Source organism: Manis pentadactyla, chromosome 7 (genome assembly GCF_030020395.1).
Source record: "Manis pentadactyla isolate mManPen7 chromosome 7, mManPen7.hap1, whole genome shotgun sequence".
In the NCBI taxonomy this organism is placed as follows: domain Eukaryota; kingdom Metazoa; phylum Chordata; class Mammalia; order Pholidota; family Manidae; genus Manis; species Manis pentadactyla.
Genome location: NC_080025.1, coordinates 12,123,422 through 12,145,978, shown reverse-complemented (window position 1 = coordinate 12,145,978; position 22,557 = coordinate 12,123,422).

The following is a 22,557-nucleotide window of genomic DNA, read 5'->3' as shown; positions in this document are numbered from 1 at the left end:
GTTGTTTGTCTTTTGGATGGCAGCCATCCTTACTGGTGTGAGGTGATACCTCATTGTAGTTTTAATTTGCATTTCTCTGATAATTAGCGATGTGGAGCATCTTTTCATGTGTCTGTTGGCCATCTGTATTTCTTTTTGGAGAACTGTCTGTTCAGTTCCTCTGCCCATTTTTTAATTGGGTTATTTGTTTTTTGTTTGTTGAGGCATGTGAGCTCTTTATATATTCTGGACGTCAAGCCTTTATCGGATGTGTTGTTTTCAAATATATTCTCCCATACTGTAGGGTTCCTTTTTGTTCTCTTGATGGTGTCTTTTGCTGTACAGAAGCTTTTCCGCTTAATATAGTCCCACTTGTTCATTTTTGCTGTTGTTTTCCTTGCCCGGGGAGATATGTTCAAGAAGAGGTCACTCATGTTTATGTCTAAGAGGTTTTTGCCTATGTTTTCTTCCAAGAGTTTAATGGTTTCATGACTTACATTCAGGTCTTTGATCCATTTTGAGTTTACTTTTGTATATGGGGTTAGACAATGGTCCAGTTTCATTCTCCTACATGTAGCTGTCCAGTTTTGCCAGCACCATCTGTTGAAGAGACTGTCATTTCGCCATTGTATGTCCATGGCTCCTTTATCAAATATTAATTGACCATATATGTCTGGGTTAATGGCTGGATTCTCTAGTCTGTTCCATTGGTCTGTGGCTCTGCTCTTGTGCCAGTACCAAATTGTCTTGATTACTATGGCTTTATAGTAGAGCTTGAAGTTGGGGAGTGAGATCCCCCCTACTTTATTCTTCTTTCTCAGGATTGCTTTGGCTATTCGGGGTCTTTGGTGTTTCCATATGAATTTTTGAATTCTTTGTTCCAGTTCATTGAAGAATGTTGCTGGTAGTTTCATAGGGATTGCATCAAATCTGTATATTGCTTTGGGCAGGATGGCCATTTTGACGATATTAATTCTTCCTAGCCATGAGCATGGGATGAGTTTCCATCTGTTAGTGTCCCCTTTAATTTCTCTTAAGAGTGACTTGTAGTTTTCAAAGTATAAGTTTTTCACTTCTTTGGTTAGGTTTATTCCTAGGTATTTTATTTTTTTTGATGCAATTGTGAATGGAGTTGTTTTCCTGATTTCTCTTTCTATTGGTTCATTGTTAGTATATAGGAAAGCCACAGATTTCTGTGTGTTGATTTTGTATCCTGCAACTTTGCTGTATTCCGACATCAGTTCTAGTAGTTCTGGGGTGGAGTCTTTAGGGTTTTTTATGTACAGTATCATGTCATCTGCAAATAGTGACAGTTTAACTTCTTCTTTACCAATCTGGATTCCTTGTATTTCTTTATTTTGTCTGATTGCCATCGCTAGGACCTCCAGTACTATGTTAAATAACAGTGGAGAGAGTGGGCATCTCTGTCTAGTTCCCGATCTCAGAGGAAATGCTTTCAGCTTCTCGCTGTTCAATATAATGTTGGCTGTGGGTTTATCATAGATGGCCTTTATTATGTTGAGGTACTTGCCCTCTATTCCCATTTTGCTGAGAGTTTTTAACATGAATGGATGTTGAACTTTATCAAATGATTTTTCAGCATCTATGGAGATGATCATGTGGTTTTTGTCTTTCTTTTTGTTGATGTGGTGGATGATGTTGATGGACTTTCGAATGTTGTACCATCCTTGCATCCCTGGGATGAATCCCACTTGGTCATGGTGTATGATCCTTTTGATGTATTTTTGAATTCGGTTTGCTAATATTTTGTTGAGTATTTTTGCATCTACGTTCATCAGGGATATTGGTCTGTAGTTTTCTTTTTTGGTGGGGTCTTTGCCTGGTTTTGGTATTAGGGTGATATTAGCTTCATAGAATGAGTTTGGGAGTATCCCTTCGTCCTCTATTTTCTGGAAAACTTTAAGGAGAATGGGTATTATGTCTTCCCTGTACGTCTGATAAAATTCCGAGGTAAATCCATCTGGCCCGGGGGTTTTGTTCTTTGGTAGTTTTTTGATTACCGCTTCAATTTCATTGCTGGTAATTGGTCTGTTTAGATTTTCTGTTTCTTTCTGGGTCAATCGTGGAAGGTTGTATTTTTCTAGGAAGTTGTCCATTTCTCCTACGTTTCCCAGCTTGTTAGCATATAGGTTTTCATAGTAGTCTCTAATAATTCTTTGTATTTCTGCGGGATCTGTTGTGATTTTTCCTTTCTCGTTTCTGATACTGTTGAATTGTGTTGAGTCTCTTTCCTTCTTAATAAGTCTGGCTAGAGGCTTATCTATTTTGTTTATTTTCTCGAAGAACCAGCTCTTGGTTTCATTGATTTTTGCTATTGTTTTATTCTTCTCAATTTTATTTATTTCTTCTCTGATCTTTATTATGTCCCTCCTTCTGCTGACCTTAGGCCTCATCTGTTCTTCTTTTTCCAATTTCGATAATTGTGACATTGGACCATTCATTTGGGATTGCTTTTCCTTTTTTAAATATGCTTGGATTGCTATATACTTTCCTCTTAAGACTGCTTTTGCTGTGTCCCACAGAAGTTGGGGCTTAGTGTTGTTCTTGTCATTTGTTTCCATATATTGCTGAATCTCCATTTTGATTTGGTCATTAATCCATTATTTAGGAGCGTGTTGTTAAGCCTCCATGTGTTTGTGAGCCTCTTTGCTTTCTTTGTACAGTTTATTTCTAGTTTTATGCCTTTGTGGTCTGAAAAGTTGGTTGGTAGGATTTCAATCTTTTGGAATTTTCTGAGGCTCTTTTTGTGGCCTAGTATGTGGTCTATTCTGGAGAATGTTCCATGTGCACTTGAGAAGAATGTATATCCCGCTGCTTTTGGATGTAGAGTTCTATAGATGTCTATTAGGTCCATCTGCTCTACTGTGTTGTTCAGTGCTTCCGTGTCCTTACTTATTTTCTGCCCAGTGGATCTATCCTTTGGGGTGAGTGGTGTGTTGAAGTCTCCTAGAATGAATGCATTGCAGTCTATATCCCCCTTTAGTTCTGTTAGTATTTGTTTCACATATGCTGGTGCTCCTGTGTTGGGTGCATATATATTTAGAATGGTTATATCCTCTTGTTTGACTGAGCCCTTTATCATTATGTAGTGTCCTTCTTTATCTCTTGTTACTTTCTTTGTTTTGAAGTCTATTTTGTCTGATATTAGTACTGCAACCCCTGCTTTCTTCTCACTGTTGTTTGCTTGAAATATGTTTTTCCATCCCTTGACTTTTAGTCTGTACATGTCTTTGGGTTTGAGGTGAGTTTCTTGTAAGCAGCATATAGATGGGTCTTGCTTTTTTATCCATTCTGTTACTCTGTGCCTTTTGATTGGTGCATTCAACCCATTAACATTTAGGGTGACTATTGAAAGATATGTACTTATTGCCATTGCAGCCTTTAAATTTGTGGTTACCAAAGGTTCAAGGTTAGCCTATTTAGTATCTTACTTCCTAACTTAGTTCGCTTATTGAGCTGTTATATACACTGTCTGGAGATTCTTTTCTTCTCTCCCTTCTTATTCCTCCTCCTCCATTCTTCATATATTGGGTGTTTTGTGCTGTGCTCTTTCTAGGAGTGCTCCCATCTAGAGCAGTCCCTGTAAGATGTTCTGTAGAGGTGGTTTGTGGAAAGCAAATTCCCTCAGCTTTTGTTTGTCTGGGAATTGTTTAATCCCACCATCATATTTGAATGATAGTCGTGCTGGATACAGTATCCTTGGTTCAAGGCCCTTCTGTTTCATTGTATTAAATATATCATGCCATTCTCTTCTGGCCTGTAGGGTTTCTGTTGAGAAATCTGATGTTAGCCTGATGGGTTTCCCTTTATAGGTGACCTTTTTCTCTCTAGCTGCCTTTCAAAATCTTTCCTTGTCCTTGATCTTTGCCATTTTCATTATTATGTGTCTTGGTGTTGCCCTTCTTGGATCCTTTCTGTTGGGGGTTCTGTGTATTTCCGTGGTCTGTTCGATTACTTCCTCCCCCAGTGTGGGGAAGTTTTCAGCAATTATTTCTTCTAAGATACTTTCCATGTCTTTTCCTCTCTGTTCTTCTTCTGGGACCCCTATATTACGGATATTGTTCCTTTTGGATTGGTCACACAGTTCTCTTAATATTGTTTCATTCCTGGAGATCCTTTTGTCTCTCTCTATGTCAGCTTCTATGCGTTCCTGTTCTCTGATTTCATTTCCATCAATGGCCTTTTGCATTCTATCCATTCTGCTCATAAACCCTTCCAGAGTTTGTTTCATTTCTGTGATCTCCTTTCTGGCATCTGTGATCTCCCTCCGGACTTCATCCCATTTCTCTTGCGTATTTCTCTGCATCTCTGTCAGCATGTTTATGATTCTTATTTTGAATTCTTTGTCAGGAAGACTGGTTAGGTCTGTCTCCTTCTCTGGTGTTGTCCCTGTGATCTTTGTCTGCCTGTAGCTTTGCCTTTTCATGGTGATAGGAATAGTTTGCAGAACTGGGACGAGTGACGGCTGGAAGGACTTCCTTTCTTGTTGGTTTGTGGCCCTCCTCTCCTGGGAGAACAGCGGCCTCTAGTGGCTTGTGCTGCGCAGCTGCGCGCAGACATGGTTTCTGCTTCCTGCCCGGCTGCTATGGAGTTAATCTCCGCTGTTGCTGTGGGCGTGGCCTGGCTCGGGCAGCTGCTCCAAAATGGTGAGTCGCGTTGGAGCAGGAGCTGCTGGGAGGCTATTTATCTCCGTAAGGGGCCTCCCTGCTCCCTGCAGCCCAGGGGTTAGGGTGCCCAGAGATCCCGGATTCCCTACCTGTGGATTAAGTGTCCCGCCCTGCCCCTTTAAGACTTCCAAAAAGCACCCTGCAAAACAAAACAACGACCACCAAAAAAAAAGAAAAAAATTTTTAAATTAAAAAAAAAAAGAATTTTTTTTAATTAAAAAAAAAAAAAATTTTTTTTTAAATTAAAAAAAAAGGTGGTCGCTTGTTTTTTTTTATTCTCTGGTGCCAGCCTCAGGCCTCTGCTCACCGGTCTTGCTGCCCTGTTTCCCTAGTATTGGGGTCTCTATCCCTTTAAGACTTCCAAAAAGCACTTGCCAAAACAAAACAGGAAAAATAAATAAATAAATAAATAAATAAATAAATAAATAAATAAAAAATGGGCGCTCACTTTCCTGGTGTCCTCCTGCGCCAGGCCACCGGTGCCCACTCACTCTTCTTGCTTCCCTGTTTCCCTAGTATTGGGGTCCCTATCCCTTTAAGACTACCAAAAAGCGCTTGCCAAAAAAAAATTTTTAAAAATGGGCGCTCGCTTTTCTGGTTTCCTCCTGCGCCAGGCCACCGGTGCCCGCTCACTGTTCTTGCTGCCCTTTTTCCCTTGTATTGGGGTCCCTATCTCTTTAAGACTTCCAAAAAGCGCTCGCCAAAACAGAACAGCAAAAAAGCAAAAAAAAAAAAAAGAATGGTCGCGCGCTTTTCTTATGTCCTCCGACACCCGGCCTCCAGTGCCCGCTCACTGTTCTTGCTTCCCTGTTTCCCTAGCATCCAGGGCCCCCTGGGCACGTACTGTGTCTGTGCTCTGGCCCGGATGGCTGGGGCTTGGTGTTCAGCAGTCCTGGGCTCCGTCTCCCTCCCGCTCTGCCTATTCTTCTCCTGCAGGGAGTTGGGTGTATGGGCGCTCGGCTCCCGCCAGGCCGGGGCTTTTATCTTATCCTCTTCGCGAGGCGCTGGGTTCTCTCAGGTGCGGATGTGGTCTGGTTATTGTCCTGTGTCCTCTGGTCTTTATTCTAGGAAGGGTTGTCTTTGTTATATTTTCATAGATATATGTTGTTTGGGAGGAGATTTCCGCTGCTGTACTCACGCCGCCATCTTCCGCCCCTTCCTCATTGAAATCTTTAAGAAAATTTTTGTATTTTTGAACTAAGATGGGCTTCAGAGGTTATCTAGGCACTAAAATATAAAAGGTTAGAACTACTAAGAACATCTAAGATATCATAAAACCTTCAGATTTAGATAAGAATACTAAAGTTCAGGAGTCTAAGAAAGTTGTCACCAATGATTTATCTGGTTTATCTGGCAAAATTCACATTAAAATTGCACATTGCAATTTCTATCATCATTCCACATGTAATGAGAAGAATGGACCCAGATACATGTTTAATTTTCAACTCGTAAATCTGTTTCATAAATATACTCTCTTTTACTGGAGTCTGAATGAGGCATACATGCCTAGGTCCTGCGATGCTGGGAGTCCAGGTCTAGTTAATTCTGTCCCATTGAACAGCTTCTTGATGTAACTGTGCGATTTAGAATGAGAGCCTGCTTGGATGATCAACCTCAGTTTGAATTTAATCTTAGGGATTTGACGGAATAAATCCGTGGAAGACCTTGGATATTCAAATATGAGTGTTAGAAAAGAGTATTACCAGTGTTATCCAGGAGTTTTTATACAGACAGGAATTAGTCTTACAGTGCTCTGTTTGGCTTGACTTTTATTTTAATTGTTTTGTTTTTGAGCATTTGTTTTCCAGGAAAGAAAAATATCTAGCATAATTTTCAAGGAAGACAGGATGCAAATCTTATGAAAATCGTAGTGGTTGAGAAGGACAGTTTCCTGAATTGACTTGAAGGAGATGGCACAGCTGTCTAGAGTGATGTGAACTATATTTAACATATATGATACACTGGGTTAAACTGAAGGCTGATGATCATTTTAGCTTCTACATGAATTCTTTATCAGTCACAGGCAAGTTGCTTAATCTGACAGTGGTTGAGCCATCTGTGATTCACAGCTCCACACAGAAGAGAGGATGTAATTTCCTGGTCTTCATTATTGAGATCAATAAGCAAATTGTATAGGAGGCCATGCATGTCTGAAATAATGAAACAGAGTTACCGGAACCTGTTTTCTCTATTCCTTCTCTTCACAAAGGACCCTGAGAATGCTGAGATTTGAAATATAAATGAATAAAAACAAATCACCCAGCTAGTTAGTTATTTGAGGTGAAGCGTACTGCACACTTCCTGAATTGTGTGAAGTAAAAGCACATAAAAGGATGCCATTGCTTTCCTAAGGTTAAAAGAATGAATAATGAAAGCAATAGTGAAAATGTGTAAGATGTGATGTTAAGTGTGTCTGTGTAGGAAGTTGAGGCTTGAGGATAGGAGGGGGCAGAGAGAAGACAAATATTCTATTTAAATAAGGCATAAACTAGAGGCTGAATTATTATGCTTAATTCCTCTCTTCTGAACCATGTGCAAGTCACCATATGCTGACTATATTCCACTCTTTTCCTTCATAAATTGTGTAGCAACAAATGCTTTTCATATAAATCATGTTTTGTCAAATTCAGCTCTGAGTGGATACATGGAAGTTTAAGTCCAGTGTTAACCATGTTTTTTCACTCATTCTGAATGAATTCTTTATTTTTTTAATCTTAATCTATTACTTAGTCTTTAATTTCTTTTTGGAGTTACCAGTTACTTAAATGCTTTCATATTAAGAATTATTCTTCATTTAGGGTATATTGAAAACCAACTCTCAAATTAAATGAGAAAATATTTTGAAAGTCAGTTGTATTTCTTTCAAATAACTTATTGATATTTCATGGATATAGGTTTTAAAGCAATTATTAATGCCATTAATTTTAATGACTATGTTTTGTCTAATTTTATTCATATAACAAAATGTGATTCTGTCCAGAGGCACAGATATGAGGGTCAGGGTAATACTAGCCTCATAAAATTACTTGGAATTGTTGCTTCTTCCTATATATTCTGAAACATCATACTAAGTGATGAATTGGTGTTATTGCCTCTGTGAATATTTGATAAAATTCACCATTGAGGCCATGAACCTAGGTGTTTCTTTGTGGGAAAATTTCTGATTCTTAATTCAATTTTTGTATTTCTCTTAGTTTTATTCAGATTTTCTGTTTCTTTTTTACCTAGTTTTGGCAATTTGTGTCTTTTTAGGAATTTTTCCATTTCATCTGAGTAGTCTGATTTGTTGTCATAGGGGTGATCACAATGTAGTGTTCACATTGCAGTTCCTTTAGCTCTAGGAAGGCTTTCCTCGTCTGCCACTGTATTTGTGTGTCATAGAGAAGCACACTCAGAGTTTAAGTCATCTTCAAGTCCACTCTGGCTTTTACTGTTTTTAATAGCTTTTCACATCTATGATATATCATACTTTTTCAATCCTAGGATCAGCAAGAAGTGTTTGGCTAGTTTGAATCCTTTTCAGGGTCTCCTGTGCCTGCAGGGAGTGTCACACATTGCTTATGGCAACCTCAAGCTAATAGAGTAGGGCTAGGCACACTGTGTCCGTGGCAGAGCAGCCCTTGGCTTGTTTTTGTATGACCTGCACACTAAACACAGGGTTTACATTTTTTAAGTGATGAGAAGGAGGAAGAGAAGGGTGGGGGCCTGGGGTAGGGGGAGGAGAAACAGGTATTGTATGTGGCCCACAAAACACAGAATGTTTACCATCTGGCCCTTTCAGACAAAGATTGCCTATCCCCAGGGTAGAGCTGCTAGCCCTCCCAATTCTGTCAAAAATACTATTGGATATGGGTGTCAAATCTAAAGAATCCCCTTCTACAAGGCAGAAAATGTGCTAGCGCTCCCCCTGGGAGAAATGGGAGCAGCCCCAGGCCAGACTGATGGGTTCCCACTGTTCTTACCTGAAAGCTCTATAGTTTTTTAAGCATCAGTACCTCTCAAATTTTTGCAGTCCTTTGTTTAGTTTCTAGAGTCCAGAAATGGATATTGTTGTCAATTTGTACTGCTTTCTAGTTGATTCTTTTGGAGAGGAGTTCCTGATCTCACTTAGCCATGGTCAAGAGGTCCACCTCCTTTTATAATTCTTTTTAAAGAAAAACAATTACAATACTAAGAAGAGAAAAAAAAATTGAACACTAATTTATCATGACAGTACTTCATTTGCTAAATAATAGCTGGAACAGTCTGGTTACATAGACTTTTGAGAATTTAAGAGCTAAGAAAGCAAGAATGTTCTGACTTTATTTTTAGAGTTTAGAAAGGTCACACGATTGCAAAATTGCCAGGTGGCTTGCTAGAGTAGCAGTGCCATCATTTACAAGTATGGACAGATCATTCAATTGATAGATTGAAACTGGAGACAAAGTAATTGGTGGCAAATTTTCCAAAGGATCATGTTTCTTCTAAATATGAAATCTGCAGCCAAAGCACCTTTTCTGATAGGAAATAAATAAGTCAACCCCTGGTTCTGAATCCTTTTTTAGCACCATGGTTACAAAGATGATAAACCCCTGATATGGTACATTTATCTATCCTGTCACCATAACTAAATTTCCTCAAATATGGTATTACTGCCACTCTCCTCTGACATCTTACATAGGAGCCAGGAAGCCCAGAAACACATGATGTAAGAGTTTTGAAAGCATATAAAGTGTGGCTTGACCCCTGGAGTTATATCACTCTATTTTCCATGACATATTTTGGAAACTAGTTTTAAATCACATCACCTTTTTTGTGACTCTACTACAGTAACCTGCCCATGATTTTCTTTTGGGAAACAAAAAATATCTGCTTAAAATGGCATCTTCTATTTTCACAAAATATTTCCCCTTACCTCTCCGCATCTCATATTCCTTAACACATCCCCTAAATGCCCCTTCCCTTTGAATATAGAATGTTGATGTTCTACAGGGAAATAAACTGAACCAACCTGCAGGGTCGAAATGCTCTGTGAAATGATCATAACTATGTCTTACTTCATTGGCTCAGGTTTCGATGAGGGAAAGTAAAGAGACAGGGTCTGGACATAGTGCCTGAGGTGAATCAGGGCTCCAGTGAATGAACATCCAAAATGAATGACTGAGAAATGAAGACACCAGTTTTATGGCAGGGAGTTACCAGGAGCCATTTCAACTCATGTTTCTATAGCACTGATGTAGTTAAGAAATTTGGAAGGCAGGATGGCCTCAGCTACAATTTTTCTTTCTTAATTTCTCTTACCAATCCAGGCTCAGCTACATGTTGCCTAAGTTCAGATTCTTTAAAAAGTAGAATTTACTTTCAGAAATTTTTTTCTTTCAATCCACCTGTGCTTATTATTTTTTATCAATAAAATTAGCTATTTGATATGCTCTCCATCAAAGACACAAACTGGTTACTTCCGTGCTTCTCTTCAACTTCTGATTTTGCACTATTCTCAAGAATTTCTTTAAGAGAGCTCACTGGGAAAATGACTCCCCCCAGGACCCAATCAAATTTTCATATAAATTAAGAAATTTGACAGCAGGTTTTACAGATTTCCCAATTAAGAATACAAGCACTTTGTTAGAACAACTCCTTTAAAAATTCTTCCCTAAGGTTATACTCAACAGAAAACTGAGCAAACAATTCAACAGTTATCTATACAGCAATGATTTTTTTTTGTAACAAGCAAAACTAGGAATTTTAAGATAAGTAACTGATCTTCCCACCTAAAACAATTCAAGGAAAACCTTTACATAAAAGAAAGCAATAATATTTGGCCAGGTGTAAAATGTATTTTATTTTCAAAGTAACTTCTTAACGTAGCTAGCAGTAAGTATTCACTTGTTCCAGCTCACAAAAAATAATCCCTGTTTCCTGCTGAAATATCACATTTGTTTTTGCCAATTTACTATTATAAAATCAGTAAAGAAAGCTGTTATGAAGCAAAATTGAAAAGATTGTGGGATGCATTTTTATGGGCTTGTGCACACTTAAAAAGCAAAGAAATTATAAATCTAAATTTCATTGGGTTTTGATCTATTATGAGTTTGCAAAAAAATAACATATAGTATTCAGGTTTTTTATCAATTTTGAAATTTAATATCATTGTATGATTTGATACCTTTGAATTGTTAAAAATTACTTTATAATTGAGGAAGACATTTTATTATCAAATGTTCAAAGAAATGTTTTGAGTAAAATACAAAAATCTCAGAAAAATCAATGAAATTCTCAGAGAAAATGACCTCTTTCAAGGACAATGAAGAAGCCTTATATTTAGAAAATACAGTATTACTGAATAGCTCTGTAAAGAGTGAAAATTTTGCTTAAGACAAACTGAAAAAATACGTGCATTTTAAAACCATACTTATATTCCCATATGATTTTCTTGAGGAATTTTCCTTCCCTTATTTTCCAGATGAAATCCGTTGCCTAGTGGCTAATTCCTGATGCTTCTCCCCCTCACCACACCCGCAATCATTTCCTATAGGCCTCTTTCCAGCCAAGAGGGAAGGTGAGCAGCTGCCGTTACAGCAGAACTCAGGGCTGCAGCCAACAGGGGCGTTAAAAACCAAAGGCAAGAGTCGTTCTCCCGCTCCTCTACCTGTCATTCCTCCATTCTTCTGCAGCAGGTGCTTCTTGCTGCCAGACCAGCTGAGAACTCCTCCAACTCTAACTTAACTTTTATCATCATGTGTGGCCATTGGCAATCTTGGTCGTCAGCCTATTTGCCGTAACTGATAGCTGACTGCTAACAATACTTTCCTTCATTTGAACTTAGTCTGAATCATCATAAATATTTCATTTACTTTAAAGGATTCCAAGATATGTGTATAATACCAGATTTTCCATTTTTTTTCAACTATGAGCTTTTAGAATAAAAATACTATGATATTGAATTAGACTTCCAAGAAAGTGTGGTTCAGGTTAATACATGCAAGAAACCCAGCTTTGTTTACAATATTTCTGGCTCTGCCAAGAGACTATCTGGGTATCCTTGGGCAAGATCTTTAAACATTCTCCCTAAGATTCCACAACTGAAAAATGGGGATACTACAATATAAACTTAAAATATAGGGTTAGTAAAAGCCCCACCAAAAATAAATAAATAAAGTACAAGTGATAGTTGAATACTTGTCATTGTAACAGAAACGTCTTCAATATCAAGCTTAATTCATAACTCCTGAAACACATAACCTATGCCAGTGATTTTTCTTTTAACTTTAGAACTTCTATCCATTTTATGAAATTTCCATGGAGTTCCTAACTTGAATAAATTTCCTCCCACTCTGTGGGACAGCGACTGTTTAAATCATTTACCGTATTTTATGTTCATTTAAAATATTAAAATTAGTTGAAATGGGAAAGAGGGGGCAAGCTCCTTTAGTAAGGCAATCTCGTTTAGTGCGGAAATAGCATTTGACATAAAGCGAAACCTTCAGGAGCAAGGATCCTAAAGTATTCTTCATGGAGTAGCCCTTGATTAGGAAGTATTGTAGCCCAGGCTCACAGTAGGCGCAGAAGTTACAGATAGACAAACATCTTGGGGCTATATTTGTAAAAAGACCATTAAGGATTGCATTATCAGCCTCCATTGTTTCAGAATGTTGAAGTGGGTTCCTAAAACTATTAATGGAAGAGCAAATATGGCTGAATCACTGCTTATCTTTATCAATTTGACCATATCACAGAGAGAGAATGTCACCTTACTAGAATGGCAGCGTGCCTCCTTGACGGGGCTCCTGGGCAATTTGGGGACATAGACAACCAGATGCTTTTCTGTTTATTGGGTGGAGCTTGTGGGGAGGGAGAGGGTGGTGAGGAGAGGGGTTAAGGATTGTTGAGCCCCTTGTGATAAGACTAAATCTAGATTTACTTTGCTTTTAGTGAAACTCTCTTTAATAAGAACCATCAATTCAGTGGTTTTATGGAATATTTTCAGAGATTATTTCCAAATGTCTGAATGCCAATGAAACCTGTGTGTCTGTGGAAGAGCCTGACGAAGCCTGAACTTGGGGCTGCAAGGCAAATGCAGGGTTCATAAAATGAAACAGTGATTTAAACTCATAAAATAACGGGGAGAAAAAACAGAACTTAAAGAATTTTTCTCTTAATACTGTCATTTGGCTTTAGGTATAGTTTTCTTTAGTTGTGTTTATTTGGTCTATTTCCTCCGTGTTGACAAACAGAATGTAGTGCAGACATGTTCCTGAGTCCTCTGTAATCAATGGAATACCATGGGACTCCTTGGGGAGAGTCCTGCAGATGAGGGTGGCGGTGAGAGCAGCACTGCCACCTACTGGTACTTATCTCACACTGCAGCTCAGGTTAGCGCAGACCCTCGATTATATTGGAATTAGCCTGGGAATTGCAAAACCAGATCATTCTAGAATTAGTTAAGAATTCTGGAGACTTTTTCATTTATGTGATCCCTTAAATTTTACTGTTGATGCAGAATGAAGAGAGGGTTTTCCATTGGTTAGATAACACAGTACACATTTTTTAAAGTAAATGTGTACCTCTTGCCCAGAATTAGAATGTCATCCATTAAAAAAAAAACTTTTGTACTCAGGGTATTCAACTCTATGCTGCATAAGGACTTTAAAAATATTTTGATCCTGTTCTTTAGTAATCTATAATTATAGAAAAAAACTAATTTCAGGCAGAAATGTTGTATAAACTCACATCTAGAGTAACCCTAAAAAAAATAGTATTTCATTTTAGTGGTTCAATTATATATCTGAATTCCAGCCTCAAAGAAGACACTGAAAGAAAGGATCCATCTTTGTACCAGAGCAGGCGGCAGCTGGGGGGTTTGTATTGGATTCCCAAGTCAGGCAGAGAGGACTTGGTGAGTAAATTCATACAAAAAGGAGCATAAATAGTGAGGTTGTTGAATAAACAGGACTTCTTTGAAAGAAACACTATAAATAGCAGAAACTCTTACTAAAGGGTAGGTGACCAGCTGTATCTCTTTTGGCCTTGGGTTTCACAAATGTACAGCAGTTGATCATTACAGAACTAGCACTAGTTCAAATATTTATATTTTTTTGCTTAAAATATTAATACATAATGCTTTTTTCAGATAATTTCACACCCAGGTGATAAAAAGCAATTGTGGGGTGGGTGGTGTGAATGTCCATTGGTTTAGTAATGCAGTTCTAGAAATTTCTTCCAGATTCTATTCTAGAACTTGCCTCTGTGATCACTAAGGAAGCCCCATACTTCAGCTTGATTTGTCAAAGTATTATGTCCTGTCACGATATTGAATCTACTGCTCTTTTTAATTTTGCAAAAATAAAGCACACTCTTTTATACTTGATTTGCAAATTACATAAAGTGGGAAATATATATCCCCCATTTATAGGTTTTTTTGGAAATCAAAGTAATGGGTTATGGCATTGTGATAAAATTCCTTGATATCCATGTTTGCTTTAGAATAAAGTTATTATTGATGATTCCAGTATGAAAACTTAATTATAAAACAAAAAAGCATTAAAAGATTATCTTCAGTTTATTCTGCTCACAATGTATCACTAATAAATAAGAATGACATTTCTTCACGTGACTTATGAATTAACTCATTAGATACCTTCTCATTGGCCCACTCTCCAGCCTGATACAAGATTAGGAAAACATTTCACTAGGGGTACGTTGAAATGTGAATACTTTGAGGGACTAGGAAATTGGACCAAGTGATAAAAGTTATATTATTATTATTTGCCACTGAAATGAAAACAGGTTAAATCATTTTCTACAAAGCAGACTTGCAAAATTTTCCAGTAAAGGGCCAGATCATCAATAGTTTAGGCTTTTCTCGTCATACTGTCTCTGTAACAGTTACTCAACTCTGCTGGTCTGATGCTAAACACTGTGTACATGAGTGGATGGGGTTGGATTAGGCCCATGTGCCTAGTTTGCCAGTCCTTGCTCTGGAGTATATATATTTGTTTTCTAACAGTATCTAGTGTTTCATTACGATGCTAGCTATATGCATATGTGTGTGTGTCTGCATTATCTATCTGTCATCTATCTGCTGCTAGAAAATACCACCAAAATAACCTGCTGCTAGAGCAAAGATGAATTTACTCTTTATGGTGATAAAGCAAATCACATTTGACAGAATCTTAGTAAATTCTTAGAGGAGGGATAGCAAAAGTAAAGTAAAAATTCTGCAGTTATTAGTTGAAGGTGGGCTTTTTCAATGCAGAGGCTTTATTAGGATTGGGTAGAGTTCGTGATGTAATAATTTAGGGTGATGGACATGGGTGAGGGTTTAGTGATTTCACCAGTTTTGGAAATTCAATGGTATATGAGGTTGTTTATTGGAAAATTGAGTAGTCTAACATTCTTTAAATGGATCTGGGTCCCCAAGTGAGCAATACAGATATTTGTAATGTTGGGCAAGGACTTCTTGAAAAAGTAAAATCACGTTGAGAAAGACAGTGGAATAATCAAGTCACATTAATAGAGACAGTAACTTACATGAGTGTGTTATATGTCATATGTGTTATGTGTAATGTTATAATAAAACACATTTTTAGGAAAATTATTTTCCCTTTGGAAAAATATTTTTGAAGCAACGTGTAATATTTTTGAATAATGACCTTATATTAAGTACATTGCCATATGTTACTGTTACTTACTTCATAGTAAAGTATAAAGTTAGTATGCTATAAAATTGTAATGTAACAGTAAGGAAATTACTTGGGTCAGTTGACAAAGTAGTATTGAAATATGCACAAAATAACATAAAAAGAAATGAAGGGTAGCTTAATTGCATTCCACAAATGAAAAATAAATAGACTCTTGAACTAAGAATCCTGAAACTATATATGGGTGATATAGGTTATTAAAGCAAAGTAATAAGCCAAATTCAAAAACTCCTCTGATTTTGAAGGGAAGATCCCCAAAATAGCTGCAGTTTTTTGTTGGTACAATACAATAATAAATAGCCAGAATAATCCAACAACTATTTTAGAAGTTATGAGTAACTGACTTTATTTCTTCACGCAAATTAAAATCCAGCAAATTAGTCTTTAAAAAAATCAGACTTGTTGATTTGAATATCAGATGGCATATTAAAACCCATACATATATAATATATGTTCTATATACATATATATTTAAAAACATATGTAATAGCTAACTAGAGAACAGCTATCAATCACCTGCCTTGGGGGAAAGTCAGCAGGAAATGCTACTGTATAAAATGCCAACGAATAAACAAGGGAGACAGGCATTCAAGGCACTTTGCCCCGGCATTGCTATTTGAGAAAATAAAACATGATTTCCAAAATGGCAACTAAAAATATCATAGTAAAGGAATAACATATTAGGCATATGTATCATAATTCAGAAAAGTGGACTTAGGAGTTATTATATTTATCATAATGATTATCTCTCCTCTTTTTAAAAAAAAAATAAAACTGGTGTCTGTGGGCACTTTTTTCCTTTTGAAAGCAACATGTCAGCCATACTAATGTCTTAACCAAAAACCTTAAATTGTACCCTAAGTGGTTTTCTGAAAAGGGGATCCTGCCTCATACGTATTGACAGTTAATCCTGTGGAGAAGTTTTCAAATGTCATATTATGATAAATGATTTAAAATAACAGGCTCTAGGATTCCAAACTAGAGAAAGCTTAAAATACAGAATGAGCAGTTGTTCTCATTATAGATTCTCTTACTTGGTAAATCGTAAATCCCATGTGCATTATCTGCACTAATGGCTATTGAAACTATTTCCTGGGGGAGCTGTCTTACACTATGACTCTTAGACACACTTTGAGCCCACAATCAAAACCTTTTCTCTGTAGCCCAAATAATAAATTGCAAAACTGAATGCGATGTGATTTATCTGAGATCACTAAGCTAAAATTTATGATACTAAAAGCTGACATTGTCTAGCTATCAGAAATAATGCATTCACTTTTAAAATTTGTTTTCTGCCCAGCAAGAGAGCTCCTTGAAATTACCCACTGTCACATATGCAGAGCACTCATTTGCAAACTAACAATTTATTATTAAGTATGGATTTACTTTTCTTACTGTACCAGCACTTTATGTAGAAGGTTACTACAAATATAGATCACATTTAACTTTAAAGAAAGTATTTGGGGCCATTTGAAGTCAATGGTACACCACAGAATTATGTGAATTCCTGTGGGAGCCCACCTTTCAGCAGCAAAGCTTGTGGTTTTTGCAAATTCTGGAAATAAATGGATGACTGTTAGCATTTTTAGACATTCACATCACGTGAGGCAAAAACATTTCAAATCCAACTTAAGTGGCAAGAAGAATCAAGGAACAGCTAATGCTCCTTTTCACCAGAATTATCTAGGAAAAAGAGTTCTTTGTATCTTTGAATTTGTAACTCTAAACCATTTATCATCAGGGTTGCTCTTAAATTGAAGACTTGGCAAATTTCAAATCGTTGTTTTGCCAAAATTGTTCAGTGCTGAGTGTAGCTTCAGGAGCTTCGAAGTCTTCCTTTTTATCCTCAAATATGTAGGAAGTTTAGCTGCAAGCACACCAGAGCCTTAGCACAGCGAGATGGCATTTTTGTGGCAGGAACTGCTCTATGAAAGAGAGCAGAGGTGTTATTTAGCCCAAAGGGTAGCAGGTAGGAGCAGGACACCCCAGGAATGCAGTCTCAGAATTGGCAGGGAGTCAAGTTCTCAAGCTGAGGGAGACAGGTAAAGAGGCAAGGTGGGAAAGACCCACAGGGCTGGCCTGATTCTCCAGATGCTACGCATTCAACACGGATGCACAGCATTCTCGGGGAAAAGAAACGATATTCCCAACTCCCTTTTCCCTCTTTTGTCAGAAATCTCTACTCTGCAGAAGCAAACAGTGATGTGTTCACATTGGAAATATGGGCAACACTTTACAAGCAGCAAATTAGTATCACTTCCTCTGGCACTCATTATACTAATGTTAATCATTATACATTCTTTTGGCATGACGTTATTTCCTCTGCTTTGATCTCCCAAGAAAACCTCAAGAATATATGTGTCATTTGCCAAACAAACCAGTGAAGAGGATTGACTGATTTCCTTTTTTTAACTCTTTTTGGTCATAACTTATTTTAAAGGAAGAGTCTAAGTCTGTGAAGAAAAAAATAGGCATGATTAAAGTTTTATTGAACTTTATTCACATTGATTCATCCCCTAATACTAGCCAACTGAGACCAGCATTTGCACTCAAGATTTAAATTCTGTCAAGTGCTAGTGGCATGTACACAAATAATTCAGGATTTTTTTCAGTAACCAGTACATAAAAATATTTCTTGTGTTTAATAATGTTTATAACCTTGTTCAGGTGATCATTACATTATTTTCCATATTACATTTTCTATTAAGTTCAACAATTTTCTTCTATTTTGACTCCATATCTTCTCATAATAATAGGACACATAGTTCAAAACATTAAAACTAGCTCATGGACACATAGTAACCTCACTAGTGCAGGTAAGGGTTTACTAATATGAACCACTGTGTTGTATATTTGAATCCAATCAAAGATTATATATCAGTGATACTTCAGTAAAAAAGAAACATGAACTTTGAAAAAAGATACTCTATACTTAAGGTAGCAGGTATAGAGGTACATCTAGGAACTCTAAGATTAATGCATGCTGACTTCAGTATAACTGCAAGAATGGACGCTTGAGCACAATTAATTAAAAATATCTTATTCAATTAAAAAAATTAGCTCATGGTATTAGACTGTTTAAGGAACCTAGTTTGAGAATTAAAGAACTGACTCTGGAGTACTTAAAATGATGGTTTTATGTCATGGTCTATTTATATAAATTAGCTCAATTTTAAACAAAAATATTGAAGTTTAAGTTACCTTACTCATTCAGAAGAAGAAATCTCTATTCTTTCTTTACACAGACATCAGAAAATTCACGATACTTTCCTGATAGAAGATAATTTTCTCTTAGCACAATTTTATTTATTATTGTTACCTGCCTTTAAACTGCCTGCTACTGACTGCTATAAATGCAAAATAACGTTTTCTTCTAATTATCTAGCTGTAATGTTGACTAAGGTACTTATTTATTTATATGGATGTATATGTCATGGTCAGTGAAGAAGGATGGATATATTGTCCACTTTGAATTGGATTTGTTGTTTGTTTTTCAAATAGCAAATCACTAACTGGTATGCAACTTGGAGAGCCCAATTTTTTTTCTTTTTTAGTTTCAAAGCTTTTCACTGCTTTTTTCAAAATGAAAAAGATCTTATGCTCCTTCAATAAAGTACTTACACAATGACAATGTAAATTATGGACCAAAATATTGTTCATTCATGAGGGTTAAACTACTACACATTTATGCTTATATTTCTCTCATGGGAAACAACTTTTTCAATCAGAGAAGTTCCTTTTCCTTTAGTCTTATGGACTCAACTGAATTCCAGAGTTACTTAGGTTAGTGCATTCTCTTCCCACCCCACTTCAGTGAGGTAATTTCATATGTTTATAATATAGTTAGATTCTCTTGTCATATTCTGCCTTCATTTCAGGGATCCCTGGCCTCCTATATTTTAAAAACGTGCATATATTAAGTTTCATTTTGTGCTATAGAATTTTATGAGTTTTAACAAATGCATAATGTTACTCATCCACCATTAAGGTTTCATAAAGAATAGTTTTACCATCCTAAAAATCCAGTGCTTTGCTGATTTACTTTCTTCTGCCCTTGCAATCACTGATATCTTCACTGTCTCTGTAGTTGTGGCAGCTATGAATAAAGCTGCTGTAAATATGCATTTTCAAGTTTTTTTGTGGACATATGGTTTCAGCTCCTTTGGGTAACGACCAAGAGGTGTGATTGCTGGATCTTATGATAACAGTATGCTTTGCTTTATAAGAAACCATCAAACTGTCTTCCAAAGTAGCTGTGCCATTTTTCCCACCAGCAGTGACTGAGAGTTCCTGTTGCACATTCTTGACAACATTTGGTGTGGTCAGTGTTTGGATTTTGACCATTCTAATAGATGTGTAGTGATTTCCCATTCTTGTTTTAATTGGCATTTCCCTGATGACATATGATATGGAGCATCTTTTCCTACGCCTATTTGCTATCCATATACTTTCTTTGGTGAAGTGTCTGTTCAGATCATTGGCATATTTTTTAATCAAATTACTTGTTTTCTTGTTGAATTTTAAGAGTTCTTTCTATATTTTGGATAACAGTCTTTATCAGCTATATCTTTTGCAAATATTTTTTGAAGCCTGTGGCTCATCTTTTATTCTCTTGAGTGATACAGATTTTTCTTCTGTGCTTTCTTCTAGAGGTTTTATAGATTTTGTTCAACATTTAAGTTGAAAATCCATTTTGAATTTCTTTGTCAAAGGTGTAAGGTCAGTATCCAGATTGTTTTTTGTTTTTTGTTCTTTTTTTTGCATATGGATGTACAATAATTCATTCAGCATCATTGCTGAAAGGCTCTTCTTTCTCCATTAAATTGCCTTTGTCCCATTGTCAATAATCATTTAACTACATTTGCATGGAGAAGTTGTTATATTTTTAAGCAATATTATTGAGGTATAACTTCAACCTGTAAACTTCTTGAAGTTAAGTGTACAACTCAGTGAATTTTATGAATTTATAGACTATACAATGATCGCTGTAATCCAGTTTTAGAGTTTTTCTTTCACCTCAAAAAGATCTCCTGGGCCCATTTTCAGTTAATCTTCATGCTCATCTCAGGTCTAGGAAACCACTCATCTAATCTGCTTTCCATCTCTGTAAGGTTTGCCATTTCTTACTGGTCTGAACATCTGCATACAAGGTTTTGTGTAACTATGTATTTCATTTTTCAGTGTAAATTCCTAGCTGTAGAATTCCCAGTTCATATGGTATGGGTTACAATGTTTTTTTCTGGTTTTTGATTATTTTCATTCTAAGGGTTATGAAGTAGTTTCTCATCATGGCTTTAACTGGAACTTCCCTGACTGACTAAGGACATCGAGCATCTTTTACTGTCTATATCATCCATTCATATACCTCCTTCAGTGAATGTCATGAATGTCTTTCCGCATTTTTGCTCAATTTTAACCGAGTCAGTTATCTTCTTCTTACAGATTTGTAAGAGTCCTTTATATATTCTGGAAACAAGTCCTTTATCACGTGCATGATCTGCAAAGATATCCTTCCTCTCTACAGACTATCTTTTCATTTTCTAAGGAAGGAGTTTGAAAGCATAAAAGTTTTTAATTTTGATGGATATCAATTTATCATTTTTTTTTCTTTTATGGATTGTGCTTTCAGTGTCACATCTAAGCTCAATAAGTGGCTCTGTCATTAATCAGGTCAAAGACCTGGGAGGCATCATTGATTTCTCTCTGTCATATTCCATGCCTAATCCAGTGTAAATCTTGTGGACTTGATTTTCAAAACATAAGTTGTATCCTATCACTTCTCATCATATCCACCATTACTACCCTAGTCTCACCCTCTGTTATCCCTGTTTCACTTCTACCACAATGGTTTCCTAATCTATTTACTGTAGAGTAATCACAGTGATATTTAAAAACTTAAATAAAGCATGCCCTACTTCCGGGTCTAAAACCGCTCAGTGGCTCTCCACCCAGAGTTAAAACCAAAGTCCTTATGTGGCCTACAGTGCAGTACATGGCTTGAGTCTTATTTTATCTCTGGTCATGTTTTATTACACTACCACCCTGTCTTTACTTTCCTCTGGCAAGCCAGACTTTCTCAAACACACCCTGCTCCCAGTTCACGGCTGTTTAATGCCCTTGAAGTGTGCCTGGCTACAGAAGATATTTGTTGATGAATAAATTAATGTAGTTATTATTAAATATAGCGATAAGCAGTGTTAACTTATTTTTTATACCATAGCATATTAGAAGTCATCTAGGGGAGGGTGAGGGAAGGAGAGGTAAAGGCAAATAGCAATATCCAATGAGAAGTAGTGGTATCTAGTAAGTACCAGTATCTCATACAGAAATTCTATAAAGAATACACACTATAACTCATAGACCAAAGCCCTGATAACGATTAACGCCCCCTCTACCATAACAGGCCCTAAGCGGGCCTTTGTGGAGACATTAACAGTAACAAGAATATCTGTGAATTGTTAGGAGATTGAAATGTATCAGCCACATCAAGAAAGTGAGAAAGGAGCTTAAAATGACTTAGGAGAAAAACAGTTTTTGTAAATTAGCTCAATGTTCCAACCATTTTTCTTCTGTAAAAAGTGACATTGCTTACTTGGAGAATTGAGTTCATTGCAATAATTCATTTCCTAGTGATGCTGAGTGTTGTTTCGCCCAGGTACCCTTAGTATAAGTAATTAGAGAAGTTTTTGTTTGTATGATGTAAAGAGTTTCAAGCTCAATAATAATTTTATTGTTAGCATAAAGTTAATATTTTGCTTTTTATGTAGTGTATTGCTGTTACTTTACCCATACTTTACAAAATTTTTCTTCAAAAAAGTAAAACTGTTTTTACCTTTTGTAAAAATAGTTCATGCTAATTATAAAAATGTAGAAAGAATGGAAAAATCAGCCATAGTCCTACCAGCAAAACAAATACCATTAAAATATCATTTCAATTAGGCTTGGGGTGGATTAATGATTGTGCATTGAGTATTGACCCCCCTATACAGAAATTTATTGTTGTTAACAACCATTTGATCAATAAATATGAGAGATGCCCTCACAAACAAACAAACAAAAAAAGTACACACTTCCAATGGTAAAATAAATAAGTAACCGGGATGTAATGTATAGCATAAGGAATATAGTCAAGATATTGTAACAACTTGGTATGGTGATAGCTGGTACCTAGAATTATCATGTATATAAATGTTGAATCACTGTGTTGTACA